The sequence below is a fragment of the Protopterus annectens genome, chromosome 2.part1 (assembly GCF_019279795.1).
Source record: "Protopterus annectens isolate FY-2018-M chromosome 2.part1, PAN1.0, whole genome shotgun sequence".
Lineage (NCBI taxonomy): Eukaryota > Metazoa > Chordata > Ceratodontiformes > Protopteridae > Protopterus > Protopterus annectens.
In genome coordinates this window covers 1,390,471-1,403,781 of record NC_056729.1, presented here as the reverse complement: position 1 = coordinate 1,403,781, position 13,311 = coordinate 1,390,471, and positions in this window count along the sequence as shown.

Genomic DNA, 13,311 nt, shown 5'->3' with positions numbered 1-13,311 from the left:
TTCACCCATGTGCAACTAACTGTAGGCAAGACTGCTGTGCAGTCTGTAGCATGCTACAGACTGCACTCTCACACACAATAACCCCCCCCAACCGTCCTGAAGACACTGGACAGTATGACTGTCCCACTAAATACCAAACAAGGTACCACAAATTACCACATAGGTGGTAAACCATTATGTATGGAAGGAGTAACCAGGGACCTAGGGACACAAGTGGACAGTATCCTGTTATGTGACACCCACATTGCCAATGTGGCTAGGAAGACTGTCTACATTTGACACCGTATCAGGAAAGGAGTCACATCTACGGAAACAGAGGTCACTGTGCCCCTATACTTTTCTCTAATCACACCCATAATCTAGTACAATGCCTCATATGGGATCTACCTTACCTGACACCTGCAGCAGTTAGAAAGACCTCAAAGGTACCTCACCAAGAGGATAAAGTGTCTCAAATATATGTCATATGCTGCCTGGCTGTAGACACCCCAGCTGAATCCAGTCACATACTGCCCACACAGAGGCATTGCATGCCTGTTGTAGGAGGCCATGCCCAACACAGGAGTAATGGACATGCTCCACCCCAGAAAACACATATCCATTGGAGCTGCGAGAGTGAGAGATGTCAACCTCAACAAATAATGAAATAGGATGTGCCGGTGGGACAGATACATAATCCAGAGGCTCCCCACACCCTGGACCAGAATCCCACTCCATGTTAGGCAGAGCCCCTCACTGACACTGTTCAACAGGAATCTTGCCAAGTGGATGGATGATTGTAGAGTTACAGTGGGGGTCTTCACTGTGTCATGTCCAGACAGAGGCACAGCAAAGCAAATCATAAATGGCCATAATATCCACATAGCAAGGGGTCTCAAAAGCCACACACACTCTGGCTAGGCTAACAAATGCCCAGGGTGGATAGCCTAGTATGAACCTATGAACCTATGTAGATACAAATTGTACAGGACACTAAGGATAATCCCAAGGCTTACACAACTGATGGTAGGAGCCATGTTGGGAATTCACAGATATGCCCTGAATCACACAAATACCACAAACACACACACATATTGTCAACATACATCCTGACAGGTGTGGTGCAACCCCCCCCCACCCCCACAAATGCAGAATATCTATCCCAGCAGACTGCTGGCCCCCTGACATTGCAGATGCTGAGGTAACAGACAACATCTCCAAAGCAAAACACACAGCAGCAATGGTATGAGATGGTGTCCTGGGCTTAGTGCAACATGGACTCTAAGATGAATGGAATGCCAAACCACACTACTGCTCAATGTCAGCCTTACCACAGAATATGTACCCAAAGAGCAGTGTACAACAACAGTGGTCCTTATCAACAAAGGTGTTGCCTGAATGGATACTGAACAGTACTACCCCAGAATCCTGAGAAGCTCAGTTTGCACAGCTATGGAAAGGATCAGCATGTACCACAGACATAAGGATGTTGGGACCTACTGACACTGGACCCAACCCAGTGTGGCCTTCTCAAGTGCAGATCCTGCCCCTAACCATGTTTGACTCAATTGAAACAGTCATTAAGGTCATTGATGAGGGCAATGTGCTCCACACAGTGTATCTGGACCTTGCAAAGGCTTCTATACAATACCCTACATGTTCAGTATAGATAGGCTCACCAGCTTAAATATAAACCCACATGTCAGTAGAGGGGTTGCAAACCAGACCAAGGACAGAACAGACATGGTCAGACATGCTTCAGCCATGTCAGACTACAAACCAGATATAACTGGCATCCCACAAGGCTTTGTCCTGGTATCTCCCTCGTCTGGTATATATGTCCCATAGGTACAGGCAAACATGGAAGGACTGTGCCCTAACATTTTCGCAGAGGACTACAAACTGCTCACCACATATGATCCACCAGCTGACACATGCATCCCACAAAAGGGCCACATAGAAACAGACAACTGGTGCCATAGCCATGTCAGCAAGCTAAGTGCAGAAACGTGTATAGTCAACCCCGTGGATATACAGTAAGTGCCCACCAATTACCACATAGGTGTTAACCCATTATGTAGTTAACATGTAATGAGAGACCTGGGGACACAGGGTGATAGATATCCTGCATTGGACAAACATGTGCTGTAGTGTTTACAGAAACATACCATATACCCACCTAATCATGAAGGCTGTCAGATCTACATAAGGGGAGGTCATTGTGGCTCTGCAGTCATCCTGCATCAGTGGTACAATCGACTACAATAGCCCCTGTGGGATGTACCTCAGCAGACACCTCCATCAACTGTAAAGTCCCCAACAGTACCTCATCAGGAGTATCAAACAGCCTGCACAGATGCCATGTGTTGCCTGTGTTGCTGGCATCAATAAACATGCTGCACATTGTACAATCTGAATGGCAGTGAGCTATGCACATGAGAGACCTGAACCCCAGCACTGACTTACATAGGACAAGCTGTACTGTGTGATCCATAACACAGAAGCCACTCCCACCCATGAGTGAACCCTCAGCACAGGCTACCCATAGAGTCACCTATCAATCTTCCTAAATAGGAATCCTGATGGGTGGACAGGAGATGGTAGGTTTATCCTGGGTATCACTGTCATGTCACAGGTAGACAGAGGCACAGTATACTAACCATGACATATGTCATGGCAAACTCCTCTTACAATGTGTGTTGAAGGACAAACACACTCTCCAACTTGCATTAGACATGGACTAGGGCACATCGCTAGTGTTTGCAATTGTACACCTATGTTGTGGAATACACTAACAATGTTGGACAAGCCTGGTGTAAGTAGTTCATATCTGAACAGAATGCAACATGGTCAGATGTACACAACTGGCCCCAACCAGGCTGTTGTGCCCACTATCGAAATGTAAAGCAGTGATAGCAGTAAAGCCCAGGATACTGTCCACCACAGTCAAAGTACTACTAGTACACTATACAGTACTACAGTGTTAGGTCAGTGTGAAAGGATGTTGACAACTGTATGCAAAGTATCCCATGCAAACACTGCAGGCACAGTATAATCCTGTTGTGTTCACACACAAAGCAGTTGTACAGTAACTACACAACATGACACACAACCCACAACCATAAACGGGTGATAGTTGTTGAAGTTCACACACATCCACAAATGTGGTGGGCTGCAGAGTCCAACATATGGAATGCTCACACTGGGCATGCTCACACACTTTGACAACATGCCATGGGAAGGCTGAACTGGGCATGCTCACACACTTAGGCCAAATCTCGGTTTAGCAGTTGGACACACATATTCACATATTGTTATGTGTTATGCCAGGAACCAACCACATTACAGCAGTCTGCCCAGTGCACACAGTTAAATGACTACAGAGACATACGTGATATAGTGGATCCCTCCCATATGCAAACATCTTCCACAGATGCAGAAGTTGTTCATACAAACAGGGAATGCTATGGCAATAAAGATATGCAAACAGTCTATCAGCAACAACTAATGTGCATTTGACAATTAAACATAATGGTGTAGAGGTCAACACTAGGCTGTTTGCCCTAGGGAATGACAGCTTAGCCATAGTGTGCTTGGTGTCTGCCTCCCCACAGGATGCACATTCCCCTTTCTAAACACAGATGATGTCAGCACCCTATAAGTACAGCAGGAGAAAAAAAACTTTCCAGTAATCCGAATAGAGCGCTCTGCTAATGCGCCCGTCTCAAGTGTCATAACATAGTTAGGTAGGGGTTTCAAATCCTGCAAATGCTCAGTGTGTGTGAGTGGGGTTGGTGTCTGTGTGAGGGAAATGTCCCTTTTGGCAAATAGGAAAAGACACTACAGGATGCATATTCCCTTTCTAAACACCGATGATGTCAGCACCCTATAAGTACAGCAGGAGAAAAGAAACCTCCAAGTAGAGCGAATAGCGCGCTCCGCTAATGCGTCCGTCTCAAGTGTCATAACATAGCTAGGTAGGGGTTTGAATCCTGTGAATGGCAAGTGTGTGTGTTTGTTTGAGGGGGGTTTGTGTGTGTGAGGGAAATGTCCCTTTTGGCAAATAGGATAAGACACTACAGGATGCACATTCCCTTTCTAAACACCGATGATGTCAGCACCCTATAAGTACAGCAGGAGAAAAGAAACCTGCCAGTAATGCGAATAGTGCACTTTGCTAATGCGTCCGTCTCAAGTGTCATAACATAGTTAGATAGGGGTTTGAATCTGGCAAATGTGTGTGTTTGTCTGAGGGGGGTTTGTGTGTGTGAGGGAAATGTCCCTTTTGGCAAATAGGATAAGACACTACAGGATGCACATTCCCTTTCTAAACACCGATGATGTCAGCACCCTATAAGTACAGCAGGAGAAAAGAAACTTCCCAGTAATGTGAATAGTGCGCTCCGCTAATGTGTCTGTCTCAAGTGTCATAACATAGTTAAGTAGGGGTTTGAATCCTGTGAATGGTAAGTGTGTGTGTTTGTCTGAGGGGAGTTAGTGTGTGTGAGGGAAATGTCCCTTTTGGCAAATAGGATAAGACACTACAGGATGCACATTCCCTTTCTAAACACCGATGATGTCAGCACCCTATAAGTACAGCAGGAGAAAAGAAACCTCCCAGTAATGCAAATAGCGCGCTCCGCTAATGCATCCGTCTCAAGTGTCATAACATAGTTAGGTAGGGGTTTGAATTCTGTGAATGGCAAGTGTGTGTGTTTGTTTGAGGGGGATTAGTGTGTGAGGGAAAAGTCCCTTTTGGCAACTAGGTGAACAGACTACAGGATGCCCATTCCCTTTTCTAAACACTGGTGATGTCAGCACTCTATAAGTATAGCAGGGGAAGAGACAACCCCAAGTAATGCAAATAGCGTGCTTTGCTAATGCGTCCGTCTCAAGTGTCATAACAGTCAGATAGGGGTTTGAATCCTGCAATTGGCAAGTGTGTGTTTTTGGCTGAGGGGGGTTAGTGTGTGTGAGGACAATGTCCCTTTTGGCAACTAGGTGAACAGACTACAGGATGCACATTCCCCTTCTAAACACTGTTCAGCAGACGGCCATGGCACTGGCACAAGTTGTCTGTTGCTATGATGCCCCTTTGGGAGATGCTTGTGTCAGCTGGAGAGTCGATTATGGTGGCCAGTTTGCAGTCATCTGCATATTTGGACAGCCACAGTCCATCCATGTTGGCCTGTACCTCCAATAAATATATACCAAACAAGAGGGTCCCAGGACTGAGCCTTGTGGGACACAACCCGTAACTGTTATGGGGTCTGGCATGGCTCCAGCAATGCTAACCATGTGGGTTCTGTTCTTGAGCCACTGTGCAATCCATCTAGTGACATAGGGGCTTATATTTAAGCTGGTGAGCTTCCCTAGAATGCCCAAGTGGGGTATTGTTGCGAAGGCATTTGCAAGGTCCAGGTAGGCTGTGTGAACCACCTTCCCCTCGGCAATGGCCTTGGTGACTGTATCAAATAAATCAACCGGGTTACACCCGGTAGTGCTGGTGTGCTCTCAGTAGCCCTGAACCAGGCATCTGTTACTGCACAGATATCAATGTTTTCCATGCCAAGGAGTGTTTTGGGTGCATGCATCTGGAGGTTTAGACATCCGGCATTGGGTAGCATTGATCTTAGTGTCTTATCCCTTGTGATACCTATGAAGGTGGGTTTGCCATTTGAGCCCTGCCTAACATAGGCACTATGGGGGTAGCAAGAGCCTTTGCCAATATCTGAAAGGCCAGGGGTGACAGGTGCAGGCTGTCCCTAGCAAAGCAGGTAGTTCAACAGAAGATGAATGTGTGAAGGTGTAGTGCCTGTGATTAGTTAGCAGTAGCATATATGACTGCTCACGTGGACACATGCCAGGCAGGTCATATGCACTGTGTCACAGGCAATGTACATGTGAACAGGACAAACAGTGACAACCTGTCAAGTGGGACATGGACATACATATAGTAGGCTATGCAGATGGCACTAGGAGTCCACAGAAGCTCTATAACTATGCATTGCAGGTGTGATCAGTATTCCAGGGTAATTGCAAGCAAACATGCATGCAAACAAAGATACAGTAAACAAGGCTCCATGTAGTCCATTGTACAACAAACAAGCTGTACCAGTTCCAGTAGGTAACACTGCAAATATGCAGGCACTATGCACATGTACATGGAAATACACGGGTCAGATGGCTAGGGTCCAGTCTCAGTGCACACAAGTGTACAGAACATGTATGTACTGTCAGGATGTACAATAACTGGATAGAAACCCATGTGCTCATACCTGCAGTAATACACATGTCAAATAACAGACACTGAGCCTTCACTCAGTGGTTCCATACTTAGTAGGATGTATGCTCCTGGCCTGCCACCACAGTATCCCTGACATATATGGGGACTCTCCCTCCTGTGACAGTTAGTTATGTGTGTTGGGGCTGTCTAGCATGGTATGAGATGTGAGCATGCAGTGCTAGGGTGCTCCTGTGTGTCCTGTACCAGTCGTGTAGTACTGCACACATATCAACATCCTCAAACATCTGCATTGCAGAGTCTAGTGTGGGCAACATGCCACTTGCAATTTACATGTCCATCATTGTGTATTACTACATTCATTATCCTATCCCCTGTGCTACCTATGTATGTAGCCTTCTGTTGACATCATTACCACCAGTATGCCAACGTGTGCAGATGATACACTATGGTACTTACCATGGGTGTAGACAACAGGACATGACAATCACACACTTACTGCATCAGGCATGCTGTGATATACCCACAATTAATTCAGCACACAGTACTGTTAACAACATGATACTATTACTACACATCTATGTGGTCACCCTGTGCATCAGCAACATGTTAACCTGTACCTGCACAGTTGTTACAGACTGCAGGAGGTGGCACAGTTTCATCATATGCACAGGGTGTGAACTTGGTATGCCTGAGTCAGCCACCCATACCACCAATTGACATGTATGTGTATGTGTGTTGGTGAGGGACAGCAGTAGAAGGTGGGGCAATGTTGATTCAGTGTGTGCGTGTATGCGGTAGCCCTAGGTGTTGTCAATTTGCATGTGTGTATGGATGCACACAGTTCCACCTCATGGCTGCCATATACTGGTGTTTGTGGACAGCCACAGACTGTACCTGCCAGGTCATACAGATCAGTGTCTCTGGCCACGAACACGGTACCTGTGCCTTGCAGGGGTGCTACGGACCGTATCCGGTACCAACCCAGACTGGGTACTATCATCAGAAGCAGGTGTTCGTTGACTGGACACAGATCCCTGTCTGGCCTGGCCAGAGCCACGTGCACGTGGTCTCCTGGGGCGGTCTGATGACAGCACAGACCCAGCATTGCTGGGGCTGCTGCTGGCACTACGGGGCGGCCGCGGCCCTGTTGTCATCCGCGCCGACTGCCAGCTGCTGCTGTTGCTGGCATACGGCCACGTCGACGCCTCAACCGCCCACCATCACCCTGGCTCATGGACATGTAGTTGTGGAACCGGTCTAATATGTCCCCACAACGTCTGTCTATGACATCGGTGAAATCACGGATGGCAGCCGCAATGTCACGCATACTGTCAGTCATGGCTGTGTGACATGCTGCCAGCTCCCTCAGACCCTGTCTGGTGTACCGTTCCATACGTGACTGTGCCTGCATGACAGTCCAAAACATAGCTGAGGTTGTAAGACCTCTGTGGGCACGTCTGACAGGGGCAGTACGCCCATGGATGCTCCCACGAGAACCCCTGGACATCTGTCTGTGTGGTACCATCTCTGGGCCATGCCCATGGCTGCTGTGTGGGGAGGCATGTGCCACAGATACCACATTACCCTGGTCAATGCCCACTGTATGCTGTCCATTACCTAGGGACAGTGGTGACAAGGGTGTATTGGCAGGATAACTGTGCGCATTGATGGGGTCGACAGCTGTGTACTGTCAATCGGCTGACCAATGGCGGACCCTGGCATACCTTCCTGTGCCATTACACTGATGTCATCATTATCAGTACCCACGGCACCTGACTCAGGTTCCCTGCTACATGACACCAGAGCAGCAACAGAACCTGTGGGAAGGAAACAGGAAACACAGTTTACAATGTCTACACATTACCAGCGATGCACACATGCACAGGTGCACACATGCTCACCTGCACACATGCACAGGTGCACACATGCACACATGCACACATGCACACATGCACACCTGCACAGGTGCACACATGCACACATGCACACGTGCACACATGCACACATGCACACGTGCACACGTGCACACATGCACACATGCACACATGCACACCTGCACACATGCACACATGCACACATGCACACAGTTCCACACAATTGTACAGTACTCAGTATGCGTGATATCAACACACAGACACAGACACACCTGCATGCATACAAAGAGCACTACTAAGTGAGCCAAATAGTACTATTACTATCAACACTATTACAGGAATTGTTAATACACACTCACCAGCATGGATAGGCTGCATTGCAGTTATACCAGAGGGTCCTGCAGACATGAAGAAAATAATGTCAGTGGGCACAACTGTGCCATTGTTACTGAGTATGATACAGGTCAGGAGTACAACAGTCGCCTTTCACAGGTCAGCAGCTAATATTGAGGATATCACACTTGCACATTAAATACTATGGTGACAGCTACAAACCAAGGACACACCTCACACATGCATTAACTACCAGTGTACACAACAGTCAACTATACATATGACATATTACCTGCACGTTCACTGTCTTGCTGCTGTGTGGCTCCAGCCTCCATCATGATGCATGTCTGCTGCTGTTGTTGTTGCTGGTGGACTGGAGCCACTACACTCAGGAGTAGTCCCTCCAGTCTGGTGAGTGGGGATGTGTAGCCACCCCACCACCTGTGGCGACCTGTTGCCTGTGGATATCTGACGCACGCTGATGGACATGTCTGATTAAATCACTGCAGTGATGTTGTACCTGCTCATATGTCCTATTATGCGTGCCTATATCATTTACCCGACGGACAAGGTCTTGCCACAGTGCAGCCCTCTCCTGCTGATTCTGGCTGGTGCGGGAAAAGAGTATTGCATAGTCCTGCACCAGGCTCTGGTGTATCTCCTCATCCTCAGCTGTGGAGTAGGTGGGGTTCTGCGGGTGGGCCATGTACCTGAGAAAGAAAATAACCTGGTATCAGCAATATATGTCAGCAGACTTTGGCACACATACTACACATGCTACTCGACTGTTATGATACAACATATCTCACATATGTAGCATCTGTCTGTCTATTGGTGGATACACATGTAGATGGCCAGGTATCAGTGCTCGGCCAGCAACTGTGCAACAGTACCTGGCAGACTCCATACGACATACCACCAAACACCAGCAGTCAGAACACCGATTCAGGTCAGAAGCACCTCCTCACTCTGGGGGTTTGTATCTAGGTACTGTATGGCCTACATCGGCAACTACTGTGGGCTGACCACACACTGATTGCCCTGGATATACATATCCCACCTCCACCACCAGCACAGATGACTATAGTGCATAACATTACAGATACAAACTTTACACTTTGTAACAGTGATATGGTATCCTTACAGCCCACTGGGCCAGTGGCAGATACAACCCACAATGCTGACCCCTACACAATTGCTTTCTACAGACATCTCCAAGAATGCATGGATCATGCAATCCCATATATGACCAAGACACTCTCCACAAAGGGACAGCATCCTGTCTGGTGGACCCCAGCCATAGACAGATTGTATTACAGAAGATGGAAGCTACTGCAAGACAGAGCATCATTCACTGAAGGGAGGGCATGTCTGAGCAGCACTGGTAAGGATCTATTTCCCATCATACTGACTACATGGGCAACGTTGAGAGGGAAATCAAGAGTGACACTACAGATGACCAGGAGGCCTTCTTCAGTTATGTTAGCAACCTGGTCAGGAGCCATCCTCTATGCCCAAAGGTAGTACACAACACATATTTCACTGACACCACAGATATCGACAACATTGTGGTGGACAGGTTCAGTGCAGGTGTCACCCCGCCCTCTCCCCTGTAATAAGGCATAGTTATCCCAGCTGACTGTAACCTCCCCGTCATCACAGATGTCCAGGAGAGAGACACCCGCAGGACAGCAGAATACACAACATGGATGGGACCTGATGGTATCCCCAGTTGCATGCTACATAACCTCTGACAGGAGCTAAACACACATATAGAAGCGCTATGTAACACTAGCCTGACTACAGGATATGTACCTGTGCACTGGCGCACAGCAGCAGTGGTTCCACTCCATGAAGGAGGCACCTCACCATACCAATACAATACAACACAATACATTACATTACAATACAATACTATACAATATGCTATTGCCCCTGTGTCTACAGCAGCGTACTGTTCTGCTAGACTGACCAATGTGACACATGTGGTGTGATGGTACCTGCTGCCGTCACACAGTTACACAGGGTGACTCATATGGCATATTACCTATCTGACTAACATTCAGCAGGGGTATGTGTGACATGTACTCATGGGGAGTCTCGCTTCTTAACACTGTGTGGTTTATTGCAGGGTGTGTCTTATCTGTGAGTAGGAACTCTTACCTCCACATGTGCACACTATTGCAGTGGCACAGACGACACAAAGCAGACATTTAGGTTGTGGATGGTGGGAGGTGTTACTATGGTTGTTGGACATCTGTCATGGGTGTGACCTCCATATGTAAATCTGGGAGTGGTAACCTCTATGTGGGTAGCATATGTGTACTCTGTGGTGTTGTCAGTCACTGTGCATTGGTAATGTGTTTGAGTGTGTTGTCACAGTGTTGTACATGTCACTGTGTCCTTCTCCATATCTGTTGCTGCCATGTGAGGTCCATACCATGGCATCCATTATGTGGTGTGGGGGGTACACTGACCTACATGTCCATACCTGACTCACCATGTCTGCGGACACATACCATGTGCAGGTATTCCAGGGATAGTGTGCCACTGTGACTATCATTGGGGCCACTATTGTACACATTTCTGACCCTGCTCACCCCTGACACATGCAGTGGTGGGTGGCCAATCACATATCTGGTGGTTACTGGTGTTGGTGATCTGGAATGTGGTATGATACTCCGGATTTGACACTGGTGTTCACTCCATGCCTTTGTCACCAGGCACCTGTTGCAATACATCTGTACACATGTGCCTCACTCAGACTTTATATACATCTCTCTCTCTCTCTCTATATATATATATATATATATATATATATATATATATATATATCTATGTATATATATATATCTATATATATATATATATATATATATATATATATATATATATATATATATATATATATATATGTCCGTATACATATACACATAGATATATATATTGATGTACACATATTGCTATAGATGTGGAGGGGGGCACAGAGGGGTGTGAGTGACAGAGGGGTGGGACAGGCTGTGTTGCAGGTCATCATATACAATCATACCTGTAGGTAGTCAGATCAGTCTGTCTATGTATATGTATCTACATATATCTATATCTGCATGTGTGCATTACATAGATATGTTGGTACAATATTCTATCGACATCTGTCTATGTATTCCTACATCTCTCTCTCTATGTATGTATATATATACATGCATATCATATATATATATATATATATATATATATATATATATATAGATATATATTTATATATATATATATATATATATATATATATATATATACACATACATATGTTGACATACATACATATCCATATGTTGGACAGGTATATCAACATATTTGTCTACCATACTGTATACACACACTAACATACTGCTAAACATACATAGCTGTGTAACCTAATTTGTACATGGCACTACAACCTACAATCAAACAACATTGATATGTGCACATAGATGCTCTCACATACAAATGTATGTACAGCCTTCACTGATAGTTGCTGTATGTCTCCTGCCCTTTACACATCTTCATATACATATGGATACAGACCAATGACACATATGGAGGGTTCATAGTATGTACACCTTTATAGTATTACTTTACATTACCTGTGTTTGTCACAGCTGCTTCTGCTGCTGTCTGGTTCTCTGTCCTGCTGCTCCACTTCCCAGTTGTCAGCTTTCAGGTAGCTGTTGCTGAACAATTCGTTTCTGTCTGCTTAATTGCAGTTTTCTCTGTCTCTCTCTCTCTGTCTCTGTCTCTCACGTCCTTCTCAGGGTGCAATGAAAGTATTGCATGCATGGACATGGAGTACAGTATACTTTTGTAGGTATCTGCATATGCCCATGTGATAGCCTCTGCACCAATTGTTAGCCAGCATTTGCTAATTGCATGCAGCCAGTTGTGTACTGATTGCAGTTCTCACTGTGATTTCAGAACAGTGCTATAAAAAGGTGTGTGAGATAGGCGTAGCCCTTTCAGATGTTAAGGGCAGGGACCTTGCTGTTATGCTGTGGACAATGTTCTGTGAGTGTAAAGGTTGGTATCTCTCTCATATTTCCAGGTGTGTTGTAGATTAACATTCCTCCATTCATTTCTCCAGTTTCCTGTACTAACTGTGTATGTACACTGACAACTACAACTACTACTATTGTTAATGTGTGTGTGTGTGTGTGTGTGTGTGTGTGTGTGTGCTTTCATTTCACTTTTGCTTGCACTCTGTTGCTAAGGCTTCAATAGTTGCCCTTTACAGTCACTACCTGTATGCCTGCTAGGTGTCTTGACTGTAGTGTGCTGCTGTAGCTTTCCTATTTTCCATGTACATTCACACCTTGGAATGCTTGCTATATCTGCTAGGGTGTTACAGCATGCAGTGTGGTCTGGCCATGGTGTGGGCCTTGACATCTATTAGGGTATTTGAGTATGCTGCTGAGCAGGCCCCAGAGACTTTCAGGTTCATCAGTTATGCGCCTCATGGAATGGTACATATCAGTGGGGTACACCCATTAAAATGTCTGGTATGCTACAGTTGTGACTGTGGGTTAGCATGAGCATATGTATTACTACACTTTTTCTGCCATGCGAGTGGTGAATACTTTCCGGACTCCATAGTTACCATTGCATGTGTTACACCTTTCTGCCTACTGTTTGTACATTTCACATGGGGTCTGTGGGGCATCCCTGTAAGACATTCACTGTTGCTATGTCTAGGTTCTTAACTATTCAAATATGGTGGTGTTGGACCCATCATGTGTACAGATATTTGCAGGCTGTCCACATTTCTGCCTCATAATTTGGTCAATATCTCATGCACACCTTTATCTGGCAAGTCAGTCTGGGCTCAAGTCAGAATATGGTGACAAA